The sequence below is a fragment of the Acinonyx jubatus genome, chromosome A2 (assembly GCF_027475565.1).
Source record: "Acinonyx jubatus isolate Ajub_Pintada_27869175 chromosome A2, VMU_Ajub_asm_v1.0, whole genome shotgun sequence".
NCBI lineage: Eukaryota > Metazoa > Chordata > Mammalia > Carnivora > Felidae > Acinonyx > Acinonyx jubatus.
The window spans coordinates 58,155,211-58,180,289 of record NC_069383.1 but is presented as its reverse complement, the minus strand read 5'-3'; the positions used below and the strand labels follow the sequence as shown (position 1 = coordinate 58,180,289).

The window sequence follows — 25,079 nt, the reverse complement described above, 5'->3', positions numbered from 1 at the left end:
TAAATAACACAAAGCAATCAATAAATATTAGAAAGTTTTATAATTATAAAAAAATTTTATGTATCAAAAAAATGTAGAATATAGATATTTCACAGAAAGCAATTTCTAGCCTTACATAGTAAGGCTTTTGTATTAGCAAAGCTGAAAATAAATTAAGCAGACATCTTGGTTTAGAAAAATATTAACAAAAATCCCAAACATAGGAGGTGATAAAGACAGACCCCAAAATTAATAAAGTAAAAAATAAAGATACAATAAGGAGATCAACAAAACCATATCTGTTCTTTGAACACAAATACAGATGTTTCAGACAAAATTGATCAAGAAGAAAGGGGAAATATATAAATAATGCTGGCGAAGCTTCCGAACTAACAAAAACTGGAATGATAGCAAAATGTTGCACACAATACATTGAAAACTTAGATGAAATGGGCACATTTCCAGAAACTTATCTCTTACAAAAATGGATATATGAAAGAACTAGTAGATCTGTGTCATACTGTAATCATTGAAAAAATTCAACTGCGATCTCTCATAAAACATCCCATGTCCCACGTCCCCAGGGTGACAACAAATTCTACCAGATATATAAAGAACAAGTAATTCCAATGATCACATACGTTCTTCCAGAAACTAAACATGATGAGACACTTCTTTTTTACTTGTTTGATGAGATTATAATTTTGATTCCAAAACCCAGTAAGCAAAGTCTCAAAAGAAAAATGATAGGTTGTCTTTATTATAAACACAGATGCAGAAATCCTGTGACAAATTGGCAAACCAAATCCAACAATATATTAAAAAACACACTAAGTTGACTTTCTTCAAAATATAAGCTAGTCAACATTTTTGAAGTTAATTTATATTAATAACAACAACTGTAAAAACTCAAAATCATCTCACTTTTTTGCAAGTAAGACAGATACAGTGTTCATTCATATTAGAAATTCTCAGCAAACTTGAGTTGAAGGAAACTTTCCCAACTGGCAAAGAGTGTGTATCAACTTTTCATAAGAAACATCATAGTCTTTGGTAAAATGGTAAAATCATTCTCTTCCAAAAGAGGAATAAAATAAAGATACTCACTATCACCACATATATTTAACATTGAACTAAGGATCTTAGAAAGCACATGAAAACAAGCAAATTCAATAAAATATGTAAGAATAAAAAAGAATGGAAAAAAAAAACCTCATTATTTGCAGGTGTGATTATCTCCATTAAAAACCCAAAGAAAGGTACAAATTATATAAATTAGTAAAAGAGCTTAATTCAACAACTATAAATAATCAATACACAAAACTTAAACAGAAAATACAATTTGTAGAATTAAACATACATATTTTTGTAGTAGCTTTTAAAAGACGTATGTTAAGAAATATGTATTCATAAATAAAAGATTCAATATTTTAAATATGTCAGTTATCCCCAAATTGATATACTGAGTCCATGAAATTTCTTCCAAATTTTAAAATGGATTTTCCTTGAAGTTTAAAAGCCTGATTTGACAATTTAAGTGGAAGGATTAGAGTCAAGAAAACTGAAACCAAACATGGAGACACGCCCTTACAGATATCATGGTTTCTTTGGTGCAGAAATAGACAAACAGATCAGCTGAAGTGAAGAGCAGGCGCTGAATTAAACCAAAGTTTCCTTATAAGGACACTTGGTGTAGGCCAGTTTTGACAGCGGGATATGTGAGCAAAAGAGGAACGACTCAACAGGTAGTGCCCTGGAAATGGGTATCCATATATATTTTTTTAATGAAAACGGATTCCTACCTCATATCTCACTCAAAAATCAGTTCTAAATGGATTTAAAAATTAAGTGTCAAAGTCCAAACTTAAAACTTTTTGCATAACCAAACGGAAATAGATCTCCATTATCGTGGTGTAGCAAAGGATTTAACAACAACAGCAACAACAAAAAAAACTGAAGAAAACAATTAGTGAATTTGACTCTATTAACATTAAGAACACCATCGTGTTCATCAAAAGACAGGCTAAAAACCTAAAAACGAGGAGGAAAGATGTGCCACAACTGGAAAGATGTGTTTGCCAGCTCTATCACTGAAAAATTAGCATTCAAAATTTACAGATAATACTTACCAAATAATTTTTTAAGTAGAAAACGGGGAACATAAATACACAAATAGCCAATTAAAATACGAAAAGTACACAACCTCATTACTAAACAGAAAAATAAACAAGCAAACGAAAAAACCGAACCAGAAAAGCCAATTCTGCACATTAGGAGTTTGGACAATGCCCCATCCTAAAGACAAGTACAAAGCTGAAAAGAATGGAACATTAACAATCTTTCTTGGGTCCAGAGAAAAGTTGACAGCAAAGAGAACGTTGTGCCCCAGATTGGAGGGAAAGGACAAGAAAGGGTGTTGCCACTTACCTGAGCAGATTCACTCGTGGAAAGCACGCTAGGAACCAGGAACACGCTAAGAAAAAGCCTGGCCTGTCCTGACAAGTTGCTTGACATCAGTGTGGACAACTCTGAGAGTTAAAGACTCCACAGGAACCTAGCCATGGGAGGCCACAATACTTTAAGTTTTGCGTCTGAGACCTCCACCAGGTTCCCACAATAAATATCAGAGAAAAATGGTGCTCTGGCAGGGGGAGGGGAAAAGGAAGCATTTTAAAATAAACCGAATCATCTGTGTTCTTCTTAAACAAGGACTGACTTCAGGAGAAACTAGTTGATGGGAGCTTAACTGGCCGGGATATTATCAGAGCCCAATGGACCTGGGCAGGGAGGTAAATCCTAACTCCAGTCGGCTGTAGTCATCCTGTCCCACCTAAGTGGGGGAGAAGAAAAACAAAAACACTTGTGAAGTTCACAGTCCAGAGACATAAGATCACCAAAACAGTGAAACCTAGTCACTCAACAATAAGAAAACAAACAACCATTTAAGATGGGCCAAAGGTTTTAAGGTATTTACCCAAATAAGTTGAAAACTTATTTCCACACAAAAACCTGCATGTAGGTATTTATAGCAGCTTTGTTCATAATTGCCCAAACTCGAATGCAACCAAAATATCCTTCAGTAGGTAAATGGATAAACTGAAGTACATCCAGATAATGGAATATTAACACTAAAAAGAAATGGTCAAGCCATGAAAAACATGGAGGAAACTTAAATGCATATTACTAACTGAAAAAGGCCAATCCGAAAGGCTACATATTATAAGATTCCAACTATATGACATTCTGGAAAAGGCAAAACTATGGAGAACGTAACAAAGATTGGCAGTTGCCAGGGGTTGGGAAAAAGAAGGGTCAAAATAGGCAGAGAACAGTAGGTTTTCAGGACAGCAAAAACACTCTCATGTCACCCTAATGATGGATGGTGTCGTCATTTGTCCAGATCCAGAGAATATGCAACACCAAGAATGAACCATAGTGTAAACTACAGACTTTGGGTGACTGGCATGTGTCAGGGTGGGTCCAAGATTGATAACAAATGTGCCATTCTGGTGGGGTATATTAATAAAGGGGGAGAGTATGCAAGTGTGGAGATAGGGAGTATATGAGAAATCTCTGTACCTTCCCCTCAGTTTTGCTGTAAACCTAAAACTGCTCTAAAAAAATAAAGTCTTAGTAAAAAGTTTTTTTTTTTTTTTTTTAAACAAGGGATGCCTGGGTGGCTCAATCAGTTCAACACCTGACTCTTGATTTTGTCTCAGGTGGTGATATCATGGTTCGTGAGTTCAAGCCCCACATTGGACTCGCGCTGACCATGGAATTTGCTTGGGATTTTCTCTCTCTCTCTCTCTCTCTCTCTCTCTGACTCTTCCCCTGCTCTCTCTCTTTCTCTCTCAACAATAAATAAACATTAAAAAAATCTTAAAAAAGCTTTTTTAAAACAATGAAATATAATTTTATATCTAACAGATTTGCAATTTTTTTCCTGTTACACCATGTGATATTAAGAATGTGAAACAATGGGACCTTTTAAACATTGATGATGTTGATACTAACTGGAACAATAAATCTGCAAGATAATTTTACCTTATGTAGTAAATATAGAGATGTCCTGGCCTAGAAAATTTCTCACACGTGGCATGAGAAGACATGTGCAAGAATGTTTACAACACAACTTTCTGTGTAGAATAAACCACAGTAAATACTTGAAATCAAATATTTTTAAACTACGGAACTATAATGTCCTGTGGTTCAATAGAATAATAGCAACGACTGGAAACATCTATTTATAGTAAATTCCTGTGCTATAACACATTATGAACCACAACTTCTCTGCTTAGCAATATAGATACATTGCACAAACCTAGTGTGGAATAAAAACAACAAACAAACGAAGCAAGTCATAGAAGAATACAAACAGTATTATAGATATGATATAAAATCAAAACATATAAAATGAAATTGTATTATTGAGGTCTATATAAATTATAGAGAAGCAAATGAAAAAGAGCAAAAATTCATGATTGCTTTGTAGGGGAAGGGGTTGGATTGAGAAGGGAAATACAAGCTTATTTTTTTTAAGGTTTATTTATTTTTGTGAGAGACAGCAAGCAGGGGAGGGGCAGAGAGAGAGGGTGTCAGAGGATCCCAAGCCGGCTCCCCACCATCAGTGCAGAGCCCGAGGTCGGGCTTGAACTCACAAACCGTGAGATCATGACCTGAGCCGAAGTCAGACGCTTAACGGACTAACTCACCCAGGCACCCCACAAGCTTATTTTAAAAGCATTGATAATATTCTATATCCTAAGCTGAACTCTGGACACATTTTAATTACCATTTACATCTTATATATACATATCATTTTACACATGTAAAATATTTTTTAATAAAAACTGATAAAGCATAGGTGAGGAAGTGGAAGCTAAGAGCACATGTTTCGTTCTTTCTTTCTTTCTTTTTTTTTTTGTGGACCCTTGGGTATGAGAGGGGGAGAAGGGGAAGAAATAGGTGGAGCAGGAACCAGAAACAGAAAGGAGTATGGTTTTTTAGTCGAAAGTAACTTAACTACGTTAATCTGTTGAAAATGAGAGGCTGGTATGAAGAGAGAAAAAGGTGATGGATGAATCAGGTGAGTGAGGATATAAGCAGAAATGAGAACGAGATAAAGGTTAGAGAGAGACTAGCTTTCGCCAGAGGTGGGTGTCTCTCTTCCCAATGAAATGGAAGGGGATAGTTTGTGATACATGCAGATGTTGGCTGAAGGAGGTCAAGAAGTCAAAGCGGTGCTGGTCTGAGGGTCAGTGTTTTCTTATGATTGTGAATTTCAGCCATCAGGTGAAAGTGATAAAATACCAAGGGCATCAAGGAGATTGGCTGGTAGGAGATTAAAGTGATTTCTATGAGGCTGAGAAAGAGAAAGCTAAGCTTCGTGTTTTCTTCAGCAGGTGCTTGTGTCAGGCACACTCGGTCTCAAGGGGATGAATTAATAACCCTTTGGGTTTAGGCAGACACAAGTCAAGAAAAGACAAGACAAGCTGGAAGGATAGAATGAAAATGGAGAGTAACGCGGTGGTGGTCTTGATGTGGTCAAAGAACTGGAGCACTGAAAAGAAGGGGTTGAGAGAAATAGGATGCAAAGCAAGGAATTGCTGAAAGCAGTTTAAGAATCCAGAACAGGCAAATAAGAGGGCGCTGGTAAGTTCCAGGTGGGAGGGACCAGGCAGTGCTGGTCTCTGGAATTGAAAAGATCAGGGAACTGCACAGAAAGTTTGTTAGTTCAGGCTGTCTGCATTGACATTGAAACTGGCTAGGAAATTGGTGGCAAGAAAGAAGATGATCAGAGTGCTGAGGTCCTTGATAAATGTGGAGCGGTGACAAGGGTGTCGATGAACAACAGCAAGGAGGGTACGGGAAGGTCGTAACTAGAAGGCAGGAGTCCCAAAGTGAAGGAGGTTTTTTTCTCTGGGGAATGAGAATACATGGTTTGAGTCTGAGGAATGAGAATGAATGAATGGGGTTGTGAAGCTCAGAGGGTCTAATAACCAACCACTTGTGTATGCGATGCACACCCTGTGGGAGAATAAATGGACTTCCTTTGAAGATAAAGAGGATCCCCAGTCCCAGCTCTAGCATGTGGCAGCACAGCCCCTGCCTTCACTCTTATCTTCAATTTAAAAAGTGTTGTCCTAGCAATCCTTCCCCTGCTGATCTGTATCTGGGCTTTGCACTTATCTGAATTAATCTGCCACCTAACGATTCACTGTAATGCTTAGCTATACGTCTGTCTTAGCCAATAGACTGCACCCTGCTTAAAGGAAAAGCATGTAATATTTACCTTGACGTCCACAATATTTAGCAGAGTGTCCAGGATATAAAAGGTGCTCAACGAATGTTCACCGAATAAGTGAATGGATTGTGTGTTTGTATTGTGGACGAGTTTGTGTGTGTGCACTTCTGCAAGAGTTGCTCAAAATGAAATAAAGTTGCCCCAGAGGGCAGTTATAAAGTCTAATCACCTGAGAGGATTTGGGGTGAGAAATATGTGACTCTGGAACTCAGGAAAAGTCAGGAGAAAAATAATGACACATTATGGAAATGATAAAACCATCACAGTAACTTTGTGAATAGCAGAGAGGGGGAAATGCTAAAAGAGGTCCCACTGGTATCGTATGAAATTAATAATGATCTAAATACCTCCTATGAAGTTCTTCATTAAAAACACACTTCCATAATCTAAGTACTGTAGATTCTGAATTCAACAAAGGGAGCCTTGTTCTACAGTGTTTGAAATTAGACTTCTATGAAATCAAGTTTATCTTTAGAAGTAGGTTTAAGAAAACTGAAAAGATTGGTAATAGCAAAGTAAATATGGAACAGATGTTGCCTCAAGGAGGTCCTGGATAAATTTGTATTTTGATATGATGCTAATGAAAAAGGGTGGTGTCATTGGTATGATTTTTGAAAAATGTATACATTTTCTTCCTAATCTGCAGTGTGTAAAATGTCATGAGAGGCTGAACAATTTTAATAAGTATTAAGTGGGCTTTGATTTTAGATTTAATAGGTCATATATTTTACAAAAACTACCAGATGAGATTTTAGAAGTACAAATCTTCCTCTTTGTTCAAAGGAAGCCTTTCTCTTGGAACAATCTGTTCTAGTTCTCATAATTATGTTTTCCTGGGAGATGGGCCTAAAGAGATAAAAAATAATAACCTAATAGTACATATGATGTTTGTAAACTGTAAGGTATTCCCTGATGTCATTACAATATTGGTGTGCTAGATATTCTGTAAAGATTTAACGGTAAAATAACAATAAATAGAATATGCCCATTCTCTAATATTTACAAGATTTATGAAATTTTAGAAATTAAAAAAAAAACCCTTTGATATTTTATTTCAATATCCTAACCTTGTTGTATGAAAAAACAAAGGGAGATTAATGAATGGCAGAACTGGGACAAAGGTCAGATCTTCTGCATTTCAGGACTATACTTTCTCCCCTTCTCTTTTGCCTTGTGCAGTAGTTCCCCTCATAATTTGGTTTTAGTTTTTGAGGTTTCAGTTACCCACAGTCAACCGTGGTCTGGAAGCAGATGACGTCTGACTTATCATCAGAAGATCAATACTAGCTTAACGTTAAGTCACAATGCCTACCTCATTCACCTCACTTCACTTTATCATATATGCACCTTATCATCCCACATCATCACAAGAAGAAGGATTAGTACAGTATAATAAGGTACTTTGAGACAGCGAGAGAGAGAGAGAGAGAGAGAGAGAGAGAGAGAGAGAGAGACCACATCCGCAGAACTTTTATTACAGTATACTGTTATAATTGTTCTATTTTTATTATTACTTATTGTTGTTAATCTCTCACCAAACCTAATTTATAAATTAAACTTTGTCATAGGTATGTATGTATAATATCATAGTATATATAAGGTTCAGTACTATCCATAATTCAGGAATCCACTGGGGGTCTTGGAACATATGTCCAGAATACAAAGGGGGACTACTGTAGTCAGAAACTGTTTTATTATACTTACATTTGATATCTATATGAAAATGCCTTGACTTTTACACACAAGCAAAGTGATATTTTAAAATTAAAGTTGAATTTTTGTATACAGATTTGGACTTTAATAGAACTAACAAGAATGAAGGAAAGACAGTTCCAGGTGGAAAATTATTTCATTAGACAAATAGGATCCACAAGAAATCCTATCAGCCAAGACTTAGAACTAAGCAGAGACTTGATATTCATAAATGTTCTCCAATAAAATATCTAATAGATATGCTCCTTTTCTAAAAGCTATCACAAAATTTTCATAATAAAGAGATTCGTATGTGCAAAGATATTCCACTACTATAACCTATTTAAAGGACTAAATGCTGAACCATGGGGCCCAAAGTTATACAGAACCAGAATTGACTAATTAAAGACCCTCTTCAGGTTCAAACAGCTGGATGTTTAAATAGAGGCTTGGCTAAAGCCTATCTATTGTTCTGACTTCCGCTAATGGCTATATAAACCTGGAAATTTCTTTCTCCCTTCCTCCCCCAATTAAACATCTGCTAGGGTTGAAAGCAGAATCTAGAATGTCAAACCCACAGAAATGTTATGGTTTGGGCACGTTTAATCTTGGTAAACTGTTAAAAAGATCTGAGTAGGTATTTGGTTTTATTTGGGACTAACAGCAGACTCCAAGGCAGAAAAACTCATCAAGAAGTTTAATAGCCACTTCAAATAAATGTTGGCTTAAAGAAAAAATGTAAAAGCCATACTTACAAAAATATATCAGATGATATATATACATATATATATATATATATATACACATAATATTTTCTACCATTGAAATTTAGGAAAGCTGAAGAAAGTATCCAATTTGGCCCTCAAGTATTATTTTTTATTTGGATATTCCTATCTTCTTAGAAAGAAGATAAAATTTAGTCACTTCTCAGATGGTACCTACACTTGTGTTGAGCACAGCATTATGTATAGACTTGTCGGGGCGCCTGGGTGGCTCAGTCGGTTAAGCGTCCGACTTCGGCTCAGGTCATGAGCTCGCCGTCCGTGAGTTCGAACCCCGCGTCGGGCTCTGTGCTGACCGCTCAGGGCCTGGAGCCTGTTTCAGATTCTGTGTCTCCCTCTCTCTGACCCTCCCCCGTTCATGCTCTGTCTCTCTCTGTCTCAAAAATAAATAAACGTTAAAAAAAAATTTAAAAAAATAGACTTGTCAAATCACTGTTGTACACTTAAAACTAATATAAACATTGTGTGTCAACTGTACTTCAATGAAAATAAAATGAATAAGAATACCAAAGGATATACTACAGTAGAGCACACAAAGATTTTTTTACAATATCATTAACAATAGAAAAAATTGGAAACAATGATATAGAAATGATTACATAAATTATGATTTGGCTAACAATAAAAAATAAAGTTTAGTTGATTCTTTCAGCAAAAAGAAACTTCTAGTCTAATTTTTGCTCCTCAATCTCCTTCCTAGTGCAGGAATAATAATTAATCCGTTCTAAGCACATAGCTATATTGCTTTCCTCTCTACTTCCTATTTAAAGTAATTTGTAAGAATTTGGTTTCAAGAAAATTATCTCCAGTCTCTTATCCAATAAGAGTCACTAAGTCATTTATTATGTACTCAGTGACTCTGTTGTAGGGCAAAGTGTATTTTGTATCTTGAGAAGTATATAAAATATAGGCAGAAATCTTGCTATCCGTAGTATTTTCCATAGAATTTTATATCAATTGGCTGATCAACCTCTTGTGGATAAAGTAATGGGCAAAACTTCAGAGCAAATTTCACTGGAATGTTGAGTTTCCTGGGATGATACCTTATGCATTGCTGTAACCTAACTATAAAGAGCCAGACACACAGTTGTGCTCATTTAACAGCAAATGTGGAAGGAATGAAGCCTTCCTACAATTAAGAATTGTGATATCATCTTCAGATGACTGTTTCTAGTAAGCACTGGCTCCCAAACATTCTGTCTTCCCTTCTTTTATCTTCCTTACATATTGTGAGCCACATGATGAAGATTGACAGAAGCTGAATTTGCTATTCTGTAATGGATTATTGATCCTAAAATGATTTTTTCTCCTACAAGAAAAATTACAAATTCGTTTTTTCTTGTTTTTAAGAATATAACCAAGTTCTGCATTTACTGTTTACTTTTCAACAGAGTGTGCTTTGTAGTTAATATCACCTTTGGCCACCCTGTTAATGCTACTGTATTCATTTCACCCAAGAGGAGGTACATGCCTACCTTGATTTTTCCTGTGGGTTGTCAGTTTCTATTTTTTCTTCCACTGAAAAGAGCCAATATTACTCAAAAAAGTAGACACTTGGACTGGCTGATCCAATGTGTTTTTTCAAATCCATTTCTCCCCTGTCAGGGGTGAGTGACGGTAAGGATAGTAAGAGTTAAAACTCAATTTCCCAGCCTCTCTTTCAGCTATGAGTGGTCATGTGACACAGTTCTAGCCAACGAGATGCAAAACTAATAGCTCCTAATGCTGTCTTTCCTTGCCTCTTTCTTCCTGCCTGGAGCATGGATGGTAGAGTGACCACCCTGGAAACTTGAAGATTAAAATCTTATGCTAGGAATGGCAAAGAAGAAAGCTGTAACAAGCCTAAAACATGTACCACATTGTGAAAGCCACTGCACCAGCCCTGGAGGACCTACCTGAACTTCTTTTTATGTTAGAAAAATTAATCTCTTTCACTGTAATTTTGGTTTTATATTATTAAACACGATCCTAACGGATACACTGGAAAAATGTATTTTGGGTGTATAGGTCAATAACGTTAGGATGATTTCCAAAAAATAAATATTTACAAATGATTTATTTATCTCTGATACAAAAGACAACAGAGAAAATGTCTCATTACGATAATTTTTTAAAACAAGGCAGTTTCTTTTGTTTTGTTGAATGTACGTACCAGAAAACTGATAGTAATTCTCATTCATTTAAAGCAATACCTCAGGGGGCCTCTAAACTCATGGCTTTATAAACCCAACTCAGGGATTTACTGAGAATAACTTAATTGAATTATGTTACATGTTTCTGCACTTAATCTATTGGGATATGTTATTTTTACTGAAACATATAAAGAAAATTTTACCTTATATTCAAATGTGACTGAAAAGGTATTATAATAATAGCCTCTAAAAAGTTCATTGCAGTATAGAATCTGAAACTGTCAGCACACTCTACTTCATTAGCTTAAAGGCCGTTGGTCTCTGTTGCGCTTTGAATGGATCTTTTGCCCGTGCATCACTTTGTAACATCATGCACGGGTTATATGTAAAATGTTGGTTCGGTGAGTTATATTGCTTTTCTAAATGTGCACCCATTTCATCATGTAACATAGAAAAAAATCATATTCAATAATACCAAATTCATTACATAGAACAGTCACTAGGTATCGGGAAGCTGTTAAACTTATAGTGATGGATACGTTTCTCAAAATTCTTTCACCAGAAAGCTCAGATTTTATCACTGACTAAAACACTGCCAGTTGTTTTCCTAGAAGGAACAAGCTCACTTTGATCATTTTCAAGGGAATGTCTATCAAATATACAGCTCTGAATGACCAAAGCTCTTTGTCAGTCATCCTTTCTTTTTTTAAATGTTTATTTATTTTTGAGAGAGAGACAGGGGCAGAAGGACAGGGAGACACAGAATCTGAAGCAGGCTCCAGGCTCCCAGCTGTGAGCACGGAGCCTGACGCGGGGCTCCAACCTAAGGTCGCTGAGATCATGACCTGAGCCAAAATCTGACTGAACCACCCAGGTGCCCCAAGTCTTCCTTTCAAGTAAGAAGGGTGTCCCACGAAAAAAGTGCCAATTCAGCTTCGAATTCAGTCTATAGCACTTGTGCTGTTATGCTTGTTTGTCCTTAAGGCAGTCATCATACTTGGTATGCTTCAGGTTCATTTCCTATTGTGTCATAGAGAATATTAAAAACACATGTACTCAGGACTGATAATAAAATAATTTTTACTGCTTCCTCAAGGACATTCTAAAGTAAATATTTTTGTCTTTTTGTTTTTTTTGTTTTTTACAGTGAGTATGTGATGGCAAAGAAAACAGTGACAACTGGTACAGTTTGGTGTCACCTCCCTGATGCATGATAACGGCACCAGAAGTTTATCCACTATTGTTTTTGTATCATTGGTACGCGTGTCAATACAATGTAAAAAGCAAATAATGTCTTAGTATTATTATAAAAATACTTTTGAATTCAGGAACTGCCAGGGATACACACTGCAGTTTTTTTTAACGTTTATTTATTTTTGAGACAGGGAGAGACAGAGCATGAACGAGGGAGGGTCAGAGAGAGGGACACACAGAATCTGAAACAGGCTCCAGGCCCTGAGCTGTCAGCACAGAGCCCGACGCCGGGCTCAAACTCACGGACTGCGAGCTCATGACCTGAGCCGAAGTCGGACGCTCAACCGACTGCGCCACCCAGGCGCCCCTACACACCGCATTTTGAGTACCAATGCCATATAGGATGTTAGATGGACCAATAATGAAGCCAAAAATACAAAATATATCAAGAAAAGCCATTGCCACAGGAACCCAAGTTATTCACAGCAAGGGACACTGGTTCATAAAGAATGAATGCTTTTGTTGAAGTAATTGTACCTGTATTCTAAAAACAGTTACTAAATTAGGACATAATTATTTTTTCTTGTAATATAAGTAATATATGCTAACATTTGGAAAAGCGTGAAGAAAAGAAATTAGATATCCCCTACGACTGCCACAGATTAACTATTGTTGACATGTGACATATTTCCTCAATATTATATTATAAACTTTTAACCTATCATTTAAAATTCTCTCAAAACATAATTGTTGTGGACAGTAAAATGTCCTATTTTCAAGTGATAAAATAATTTTCCAATAATTTCTATAGGGTTGGATAGGTTATCTCCAATTTTTTTTCTATCATAGGCATTGCTGCCAACATTAAATATAGATGTGCATTTGGCTATTTTTAGGTAGACATTTTTAAATTTAATTTTAATTAAAAATATATCTTTTAATATTTATTTATTTTTGAGGCAGAGAGAGACAAAGCACGAGCAGAGGAGGGGCAGAGAGAGAAGGAGACACAGAATCCGAAACACGCTCCAGGCCCTGAGCTGTCAGCACAGAGCCTGATGTGGGGCTCGAACCCAGAAGCTGTCAGATCATGACCTGAGCTAGTCAGACTGAGCCACCCAGGCAGAAATTAAATTAAATTAAATTTTAATTAATTTTAATTTTAATTAAATTAAAAATTAATTTTAATTAAATTAAAAATTAATTTTAATTTTTACAGAGAGAACACAAGCAGGGGAGAGGGGCTAAGAGAGAAGGAGAGAGAAAATCTTAAGCAGGCTCCACACTCAGCACAGAGCCCAATGTGGGACTCAATCCCACGAGCCTAGGATCATGACCTGAACTGAAATCAAGAGTCCAGCACTCAACTGACTGAGCCACCCAGGCACCCCAGGTGTAGTCAGACATTTTAATTTAGTCATTTTCCAATATTTCATTGTGACTTTAATTTGCGTTTTCTTAGTAAATAATGACACTCAGAAAACTTTTCATGTGCCTCCTTACCATTCATATATCTTCACTCATAGATCTTCGTTACACTTTTTCTCTTGTATTTTTACAACACATGTTTTCGGAAAAGTTTGATTCTGTTACATATACCACTTAGTATCACAGTTCTTTTTCTTTATAAAACATGTTGTGACTTATTACAGAACTTATATTGCTCATGGGAAATAGAGAAAAGTATGAAGAAAACATAAAAGTGCCTCATAATCTGACCACTAAGAGATAACCACTGCCAGCCCCTTAGTTTATTTTTCCAGTCTTTGCCTTATGTGGTTTTCCATAATTGAATCAATATTGGATATTCATTTTAGCATCCCACTTCTTTGTTCGTTTCAATACTTTATCATGAGCATTGTTGTGCATTGTTACATATTCTTCCCATATCACTCTCTCTTCTTCCTACACCACCCACAGGAAATTAAGGTTTATCTAGGGCAAATATGTGCTAAGTCATAAATAATAGAGAACTCCATTTTATAAGGTAAGGTATTGGGGAATAGGACTAAGTTGATATGGGTGCAAGGCAAGGTTGCCGAGAGCTGGAGCAGACAGGAAAGCACAGTGAAGAGGAAAGATGAGTTAGTGAGGTGATAGCAGGTGTGTGAACCAAGGAGCAAGGAGCAAAGACGCAGAGGCAGGAGAGAGCAGGGCTGTGCTCTATGGGGGCCATGTAGGTTTGAGCAAGGACATAGTGAGGAGAGCGCCAGGATTGGTTTACGTCAAAAGATATGGGAGGGTCCAAAGTTCAGAGGTCCCTTGGAGCCTGGCTCTCTGTGGAACTGAAATGTGTTTGGAATTACATCGAATGTGGTGATCTGTGGGAGAAAGGCCAACTTAACAGCAAGACACACACACTGTCAGTCCCAGAAAGGACATGAAAATACTTTGCTGTTGCTAGAAATTGTATAAACCTCCTTTGGTGAATGATACATATATTTTCTAATTTTGTGCTAATGACAAATATATGAGACAGGTGTTATTATTACTGGCACAACTATGATCATAGCAGTTTTTAAAATGAGTAAATTTAGTCCACCTAGATTGAGCCATTTGCCTGCATTCACTACTTGTCCCAGAAGTCCTAGGCAAGGAGCTCAAACCCAGGCCCTCTGATCTCAGGCTTGTTTTATAACTAAACAATGGGTCTCAACCCTAGCTACACATGAAAATCAAATATGGAGATTTTAAGACTTTCAATGCCCACTTCTATGCCTCCTGTTCTGAATTTCTGATTTAATTAATCTGAAATGAGACTTAACTGCTGGTGGTTTCAAATATCACCCCCCGCTCCCCACTTTTAGTTCTTCTGCATTTGAGAACCACACTGTTACATCACTAAAGTGTTCTTCAGGTGATTACGGAAACCACCAAGACACTTTCTCCAGGACATGCTGAGATTTGAATTCTCAATTTGATTACTTTCTTGAACACATAAAGGATTTCTCAATAAAATTTATTATTAAGAAATGTACACATGTGATATGTTTTCTGCATCTTTCATATGTGAGAATGTCTTTTTTATTCTACACAAGAAGGATAATTTAGGTAAATGTGGGCATTGGTGGACCAATTTTCACTCAAATTTTACAGCTATTTCCCCACTCTCTCTTCTGGCATTTATAGTTGCAGAAGGCAAATCTGATGCATTTTTTTTTCATTTTGATGAATTTAGATTGCTTTTTTCTTGAAACTTTATTCTTTCTGTCATCTTTTCATTTTTTAAATAGCTTCAGTTTTATATTTGTTTTTTTTCTGATAAATTCTGAGAGAGCATCTCATAGTTAAACTCTGATTCAATGTTTGTAATTCCCTCACTGACTTCAATAAAATTTCTAATACACCAACTATATTTAATTCTGAAATCCTAAAGTTTCTTTATCTGGCGTATCTAGCCTCTCAGTGCATCCTTTTGACTTCTGGCTCTTGTGTCATGAACTTCATACTCTTGCTACTATTGTTTATGTCAAGAAGTATAAACAATACTTCTCTTATGTTCTTGGGTAGTAGTTACTCTCCCATGTTCTGAAATATATTTTCCCTTGTTTTCTTTTGTTTGACTTTCTTTGCTTCTAATGCAACAAGACTCAATGTTTGTCAACTGATGGGCATATGGATTTCCCTTCATGACATTCAGTGTCTGTTGGAAACTAGCTATAATTTGGCTAGAAGGCAGGTCAATGAAAGTTCCGTCCAGCCCAATTCTTAGTTTCTAGGAAGCAGTCTCCATTGTAGTGATTCTGTCTGTTTTGGGCTGGTCTGGGATATTATCATTTTCACTGACAATGTTCCAAACAGATTTAATAACTGTAAATTTATAACATACAGTTAGAATTGTCACAAGGGCTTCTTGTGTTTACCTCAACTTATACCACTTTTATTTATGGGATCAATATCTCCATAATGCAATGTGACAATGATATTTTCTCTTTCCTCCCTTTCTTCAATTGTCAGATAAAGTACAAGATGCCCGGTTAAGTTTGAATTTCAGATAAACAACAAATAATTTTTAAGCTTAAGTGTGTCCCATAAGTATTAGGGATATACTTAACACTAAAAAAGTTCTCTTGAGTCCCCGTGTACTATTTGGGACATGGTTATATTAAAATATTGTTGGTAGTTTATTTGAAATTCAAATTTAATTGGCTATCCTCTGTTAGTATTCGCTAAATTGGGCAAACCTCCTCACTACTCTCAGGTTGTTTTCTGGGAGGATCAGTTTCTCATTTGTATAGGAAGAACTATAGTGAGTACATGTGAGTACTCACTACTCTCACTCATGGTAATGAGTACATGTGAGGCACAGAAGGCTCTCTGACTGCTTCATCAGGCAGTACGCCCATGCAGGAGAGGGACACCTCAGTTTATTCACTGGTATAGTTCTGGTGTTTCTGAGCCAAAGGACAAATGGTGCGGGGATTTCTCTACGTTCTTCAGGCAAGGCAGCTTGCTGTGTTGCAAAGACTTGGCATCAGTGGCTCTCAGTTGTGTTTTTCGATCCATTTCTATAAATCTTTCAGTTGGATGTAAGAGCTCCAAGATTCTAAAAATTCAAGGTTTTGGATTTTGTTAGTTTTTATCTTTTTGTGTGAGAAATCAGGAGAGGCTGACTCTGAGGATATTAGCCAGACATTACTGGAAATCAGACTCCTGGCGCTATTTTGTGTGTGTGTGTGTGTGTGTGTGTGTGTGTGTGTGTGTGTGTTTGCATGCTTGAGCTACAACTTCAGAAGCATTCTTAGAGGCCCAAAATAAAGGAGGCAATTATTTTTGGCTTCATGAATCCTGCCAAAATGGAATCAACTGTGATATCTAAATCTATCTCCTCAACAGCAAGGCAGGCTTTTCTGGAAAAGGCTATGGTGTTGCTGGATACACGATTATGTTGCCTAAAGTACATATTCCAGGGGGTTATGTGGTTCAGTTTTTGAGCTTTTACCCCTTTTGAGTGTCCACAGATAAGTGTTGTAGTCATTGAGGGCTGTCTGGCCTAGTATTGTTTTTGTCCTAACAAGGAAGAGCCTGTCAAAGGTATACTCATCCTTTGCCTGTTTTATAGCTACCCGACATAACACAGGCATTTTTTTTTTACAAGAATTTCTTCTTCCTGCTACTCTTGGGAAATAGTCAATCATGCCATCCCTGACAGAACTTAAAATCACACTTATATGAAGGACCATCTGCTACTGGCTGTTTGGCAATCCTCAGAGAACATGAAAACAGGCTAAGTATAAGAAAACATCTTCAGAATTGGTCTTGACACTCTTAGTTCAACCGATTCCCAGCTACCAGCTCTTCTTAAATAAGTCATGCATTTAGCTTAGTTCAAAGCCTGACAGAGGTTATAGATCTTGCTTTTGTGTAAATGTGCAATGTCTCATGCTGTGTTTCATCTTCTCAAACACAGGCTAACCCACCTGCTTTGCCTATTTGATTTCCTCCAGCTGGCTTCCCATTTGTCTTCATTTACTCTCAAGGTTTTGGTTGTATTGACTTATAGAGGAGGTCTCCTTATTTATTTCCTGAAGATTTTCTTTCTACAGCTGTGCTATTTGGTCAGCAGAACACAAATTTGGTAATAACTGTATTTATTTGTAGAACAAGATGATGGATTTCTTTTGTAAGCAATAACATACACCTTAAGAGGTAGATACTGATGAGGAACTCATGTGGAAAGAATCGTTTCTTCCGCAGCCATTTGTCATAGGTGTTGACGTAAGCTGGTGTGATGCCACATAACCAACAACCCTGGAAAGCCCTTTTTTGAACTTCTTGCAGTGAGGACAGGCTGTTCTGAGAAAGCAAACCTCTTGAGGAGAACTGTTAAACAAAATGGTGCTCACTTGAGATCCAGAAATGGAAAGATTAAAGACTGTTCTGACTTGGATCCTATTGGGGCTGAGTATTTCTGGTCCTGGGCCCACTTGGTTTTGTTCTGTCGCCATTCTTGAGGGACTGATTTTCAGCAGAAATATGCTCCACTGAGCAAGACAGGGAAGCTGGAAAAATCCTAAGACATGCGTGACTTACGCCCATGAACTTCACTTTTTTTGATCTGTAAAATGAAGTGAATAATTCTTCATTAGCTCAGGTAAGGGCTAAGCTGCTGAAAGAAAGAGATCTCAAAATATAATGCGTTAAAAAAGACAATGGCTTAGATTAGAAGTCTGTTTCTTGCTTCTTATGTAAATGTGTTAAGGTAAGCATTGGAAGTTGGGTGGGCATTCTTGCTCCTCTAAGCAATTGAGGGGCATAGACACTTTCCATTTTGCCAATGGGTCATTCTGTAGGACATATTCCACATTCACGAGGAAAAAGCTGGGTCTTAGTAAATCCAGGAAGCCTGCATGGAGGGTGAAAAGAGGAAATCCTGCATGAGCAACTTGCTTTAAGAAAGTCCTGCATGCAGAGGTTTGGCTCTTCCCCTCACAGTCCATTGGTCATGTGACTAAAATTCTCACCAATGGAATGCTGAGAAATGTAATCTCAATCAGGGAGGCTATGTGCCCAGGAAAAAGGGGAGAATGGGCTTTTGAGGGCAAATAGCTACTAACCAGAAATACCAATCTCAAAAGCTAGATGTAAAGGTTAAATAAGCTATTTTTAGAAGTGCTGGGCACATGATAATAGAGAGTATTACCAAGAGCCTAATGCTCAGTTAATAAAAACTGTGATAATAATTAGGAAAAAAAGGAGGGGGGATTAGAAATAATGCACAGTTCTAAATATAGACATAAGAGGAATGGAGAGAACAGAGCCAGGTCTGGGAATACCTGAAATTTAAATAACTCTCATTCCTGAATGGTTTAATTAACTGAGTGTCACAGTGGAGTTTGGGTATAGAATAATTCTCTTCAGAGATTTCTCTAAAACTATGACAGGATGAGGAGCCATTCCTTTTTTGTTATAGAGACATGTCTTATACTTTTTGTCTCTAACTCAGTTCTTTAGAAATTATAGGTGATAGATAACTGCTACTTTATTATTTGCTGTTCAACCAAATTCAGCATTGAAAGTCCTAAGGTAATAAGCTTAAGAGCAGATTAGACTCTGACTGGGGCCTTGTCAATTGAGCAGTTCATGTATGAATTTCTGAGTAAGGCATTCTCCAGATTACTGTGATTTCTCTCTCTGTAACTTTGGAACTATCCAAGGGTTTGGACAGTATATGCTCAATAATACATGTGAAATGTTTGAATCATACAAAAATCTGTTTAAAAACTTAAGAATTACTGTGACTTAAAATCAGAAAAAAAATGAACATTTGGGTAGTTGTTTAACAAAAACAAAGTTTTGTGGGAAATAAAATCCCTCTAGACTTCTATTTGCATAACTGTGCTTAATAAAAAAAATAAGTTCCATTTGTTATAATTTACGAAATTTTAATTCTTTAACAAAACACATGTACATATTTATATGACAGTAAGGATACATGTTGCAAGTTAAACAGGTTGCTTTTGGTGGATGAGGATATGGAGGGTTGTTATATTCTTCTTTTTATTTTTCTAGTATTTTCTGTCCTTAAGAATGAGATAATTAATGGGGGGAATTGGAGGGTGGAAAGAATAAGACTTGATATAATCATACATTTTAATAGATCTTGTGACTACATATGTTCCAAAAGGCTTTTCATATTGTCTGGAATAAAAAGAAACTAGTATCCCCATTAAATGACTAGGGGAAGCGGGTACATTGTTGGTTGTTTTTTCAAGCGTAAAACTAAAGTGTAAAGGTATTTTGCATGTTCCCCAAGACAGTGGTGGGAACAGGACTGGAACCTGTAACACGTCCATTCAAGGCCCCCAAACTCATGAAATGTATTGTTCACAGAAACATTATGAGTGCAAAAGACTGACATTTCCTCTGCCATTGTTTCTTTCTTTAATGCTCCCTGGTGCCCCATACTCTTCCAGGAAACAGCTCCCCACTCCTTCCGCTTAATGAACATCAAAAGGTTTAAAAGCCATTTGTGCATCCATATGTATTCATTGTGGAGACTGAAACCAAATCCAGTTTAAGTTCTCAAGTAGGAACTCCAACGAGAATGGTAAGACTACTCCGGGATATAAAGGAGAAGCCTCTCGTATTCATTTTCCACATCCAGCAAAATCTAATGTAACCAATGTCCAATAAAAGATTTGTCTTTTAAACTTCACTCTAAATTTCCAGAATGGAGTTCATTGTCTTTATGGTTTCTTCAAACACCCTCATACTACAGATTGAAATCTCTGGCAATGAATTTTTAATATAAATAATTGAGTGGGGGTTGGGTGGGGAGTAGAAATTTCCAGCTCTAAATGAAAAGTACTTATTTAAGAAATCTTACTTCAGAAGAGTGTTGCTACTCTGGCCTAGGGTTCTAGACTCATTCCCTTACCCTAGCATTTGCTCTTACCCAAACATTATTTTCTCATTTTCCACAAATTGGTAACAAAAGTAATTTTCTTAATACAAAATTATAAGAGGGGTAATATTGGTTCACAAGAAGAGGATGTGTTATATTCTTGTCCTATATACATAACTATGATTTAACTTACCTATTATGGAGGGAAGGGGGAGTGGAGTATAGGAGATACTAATAAATCTACAGCCTGTCTTGCCTTTTTGAGAAGTTTGTTTTATTTTTCTTTAAAACTTTAGGTGAAACATGTTTAATTTCTCATTTCTGTTACTTGTCTATAACTCAGCAACTGGGTAAGACAGGGGGAGAATGTATGACTGAAATGTCCTATATTAATATATTTATAGAGATTCTTTTGTCCCAAGAAAGTTTAATCTTAATATCAAATCTGGCTTAAGAAATCTCAGTACTTAATAATCAAATCCGGCTTAAGAAAACTAATACATGGTTTTTCAAAGTGTACTTTATGAAACACTGTTCTGAAGCACTGTTAACAGGTATTCTACAAAAACTAGCTGATCTCAATTTTTCAGATGTACAAAAAACCCACCTGTGAACATTCTCCAACAAGTGAAACATAAATCTTAGAAAAGACATATGGAAATAAAAACTAAGGTTGAGCAAGGAACCAGTAAAACTAATACTTGTCTAAATAATTGTTGAAAGTAAGGCTATGCAGCTAAATGCCTAGGTTAAAGAATTACTTTAACAAAAGGGGAGGTATATTGGGGCATCTGGCTGGCTCAGTTAGAAGAGCATGAAACTCTTTATCTTGTTCATGAGTTCAAGCACCATGTTGGGTGTAGAGAATACTTAAATAAATAAAGCCTTTCTTTAATAAAAGTGTACCTGGGATTCATTTCAGAATAGGGAATAATTAGCCCCTCCCTACCCTCCTGGTATCTTTAGATTTAAGTATGAAAATAATTTCATGGTGCATCTTCTGTGGAAGAAAAATGAGACCAGGGATCTGAGAACCAGGCCCATAGTAGGAAACGAGAGGTTACTGCTAGGTCACCAAGGAGTCATCTATGAATTATGATTATGCAAAACTCTGCAGATTGAGTTTGGATAATTTCAACCCATTGAATGTATTCTATAATGTGAATAATTAATTGTTTATTTTCTAGCAAAGGATTACTACCTTGTAGAGGGGAGAAAATAATTTCTTTCCTGGGGAAGTATACTGCTGTGAATTTTCTAGACCATGCTTCTCTTAAAGGCAATAGTCCCAGGGAACAAGAACAGTACATGTCATGATCTTGGCAGCCTACAAAAAAGTTCAGTTGATGCTTATCATCCTTCTCCATTCCCCAAAACACACAAACAGCTCTGTAGAAAATATTCAGAATTGTTGTCTTTGGATGGTGACTGTGTCTTATTTTTTTATACTGTTCTGTAGTTAGCCAATTTAGGTTCATGCTTATTTATTATTTTACTTTTGGAAAGGTGAAAATAATGCCTTACTTTTCACATTAATAAGGATCATAAAATACTTATACATATATTTTTGAAAAATATAATTTGCTACCAATATATAAGGGAAAGAGACTAAAGAAAATTACACACTAGAAATGTGTGAATTGAAACATCTGAGATATAGACTGAAGAAATTCAGCCAGGTTTTTAGTTGCAACTTTGGTAAGACTGGCTTAGGTATGGATCAGACATCTTAAGATATCTTAAGAAATATGATTTAAAAAAAATTATTTGGTTTTATACTTAATATTACCTGGAATTTCATACTTGATGGCCTCTTTCTACAGCCATGCTATTTAGCTAGAAGTTCTTCACTCGAGAATCTGTGTGATCAAAATCTACTATCTCTAAATATTTAAGATTTTCTGTAAGTTCAAACGTCCATGTTTTTTCTTTCAAAATATGTCCAAGGCATTATGAGGGCCCTTAAATCTTTTGGTGTGTCATGAAGAAAGAAAGAAAGAAAGAAAGAAAGAAAGAAAGAAAGAAAGAAAGAAAGAAAGAAAGAAAGAAAGAAAGGAAGGAAGGAAGGAAGGAAGGAAGGAAGGAAGGAAGGAAGGAAGGAAGGAAGGAAGGAAGAAAAATTTATTTCAAAGGTTATGGTAAAAACTCATAATGTTGAGTAGCCTCCTATGACCTATATATGCTTGAGAAAAGAAACCAGACAGTCACTTTCTCCCTGGCAAACACCTTTAACACAGAGGTGGATTTACAAGTTTAACAGAAAAAAATGAAAAACAAATAATTATAAAGAATATAGTGTACTCTAAACTCTCAAAAACCTCAAATCTTTAAAATTTCTCACCCTTCTTGCATGATGCCTAAAGGGATAAGGATATACTCTATTTGGGGAGTTTGGGAGACCATGCCTCCAACCCTCAGATGTTGATGGGATATTCCTTTTCCATAGCTGTAGGAGCCCTAATTCTGGCATGACCTCAGTTGTGTATACTTCTCTTCATTTCTTTGAAATTATGACTCCACACTTTCCCCTATAAACTTCACTCAAAGGAAAAGAAACATCTTTATATGTGGCCAATTGTTTATCCATCCACCCTGTGTCACCTTTCTTCTCATCATCTTCCATCAGTATCATCATACATTGAACATCTAAGAAAACACCAAGCACTGGGCTTGGTGCTCACATTATATACTCTCTCTAAGATTCTCTTATTTGGCCCTCCTACCCCAAAAGAACTGCCTTTGGTTTCTATGTCTTCAGAAAACATTCTCTTTCTCATCAAACTGAAAATACCATCTTGGGTAAGATGCAGGTGCAAGCAAGCATGACGTAGTAGAAGGAGCATGAGCTCTGAATCAAGGAGACTTATAGTTAGGTATAAACCTTGGCTCCTCTATTTACTAGTCATGTGAGTTTTGGTGAGTTGCTCTCTCTGCACCTCAAGGTTCTCACCTACTATGTCTGTTGGTGTGTCTGCTTCACAGAGCAGTGAGAGGAATTCAATGAAATATAATATAAATTGTCTTGCGTAGTGCGTAGAAAGTGGGAAACAATAAATAGTAGCAATTCTGATGCTAAGAGATAGTTTCCACTTGAGTTGATACTGACATGTTTCAGAATGGTTAAGTGGCTTTTTCATGCCCTCTTATGGGCACAAACATGATGTAGAGAGCATACTCAACAAATATGTATTGTAATTGTGAATAAACAAATGATAAACAGTCTAGACTAGTGAGTGCTTCTCTTCATTGTTACAAGTGTTATTTTAACAAATCCTCCTTTTTCCTCTTCTTTTCGTATATAAATTAATTACAGTTTCATATCATCCTCATCCTTTTGTTTGATCTTCTCTGCATTTTCTTAAATTGAAAAATACCAATAAATTTAGATTAGCCATAACTGAATCATGGTTTTCCTTCTTTTTGCCATTTCCTTCCTTTTCATCTTCATGTAATTTAAACTTTCCACATCCTAGAGTGAGAAATACGAGTTCCTAGTTTTTCCACAGCCTCAATAAGAGTGCTGGAAAATGTTTTAATGGACTGCTTGAACCAATGAATTTTAATGGTTTCCCCACATCCTCCTGAAGATTTTCATATTTAACTCTTCTCTTTGTCTAGTGTCTTTAACATCTCAGCCCCTGCCCTGAGTTGTAAGGAAGTGAGCCTGTGCTAGCAGTACTGGAAAAGCTATTCCTTAGTTTAAGTGGCAGCAATGATATTTTGCATCTAAAATTAATTTTGCATTATTACTTTCACACAGTTCTTTCTCATTTTCCTTTGTTTCTTGTTTGCTTGTTTTGAAATGAAAACTCCTAAAATATTTCTCTCTTTCCTCCTCTTAGTGATACCAAGATGTGACAAGGGCTCTAGAATGAATCTTTAATTTGTCCGGGGACCCAATAGGTACCCAGTTTTAAAAATGTTTTTCCCATATTTAAATCTTCCTCAAAATCTTACTCAAACTTTTCTAGAAAAGTTGTGTTCTGGGCACGTTATGTTTTTACCAAAGTGTCTAAGCTTTGTTTTTATCATATCAGGCATATGACTTGTGAATTTTCCTTTATCTGTGAGAGAAAGTTGACCTTTTGTGCTAATTCCACTTCCTGGTGAGTCAGCCTTCTTTCTCTTGGGCTTGTCTCTTTGCTCAGTGCCAATAACTTCACACATTCCATGGATTCAGCACCTACCTCTCCTTATCCAAGTTCTTCTTTAAACCGTTTATACCAGCCCTATCCTTGATATAGTGGCTTTTTCATGTGGCCAGTTACTTAATTTTTCAAAGCCTGTTTCCACTTAAGAAAAATGAAAATGAAAATAAAAATAACACATCATTGGTCACCTACTCAACGATATCAAGTGGAAAAAAATCCATACAAATGAGGGTTACTAGTAATGACAATCTTTTCCAGGAAGGAGGCACTGGTAAAACAATGAGAATTCATTTTATCATAAAAATTTGACATCCAGGCAGCTACAAATAGGAAAATATATTTAATCTCATTTTTGTTCTCTCTACTAATTTGGACTGAAATTATCCAGGTTCTATTTTTCTTTATGCATTTCCAGTTCAAAATAGTAGAATGGAAAGAAGTAAAAAATAAATTTTCTCAGGGCTTTTCAATGCTTACTTATGGATTAAGAGTCGAAAG

At 36.3% G+C, this 25,079-nt stretch overlaps 1 long non-coding RNA gene across 1 annotated transcript in view; it reads right to left on the bottom strand.

The window, feature by feature from the left end:
• Nucleotides 1-1,609: 1,609 nt before the first annotated feature.
• LOC128314776 (uncharacterized) overlaps nucleotides 1,610-25,079 on the bottom strand; it is a 91,909-nt gene continuing 68,439 nt past the window's right edge. The window contains exon 3 of the long non-coding RNA XR_008296812.1: nucleotides 1,610-2,809. This is a non-coding gene — a long non-coding RNA (uncharacterized LOC128314776). The remainder of the gene's footprint in view (nucleotides 2,810-25,079) is intronic.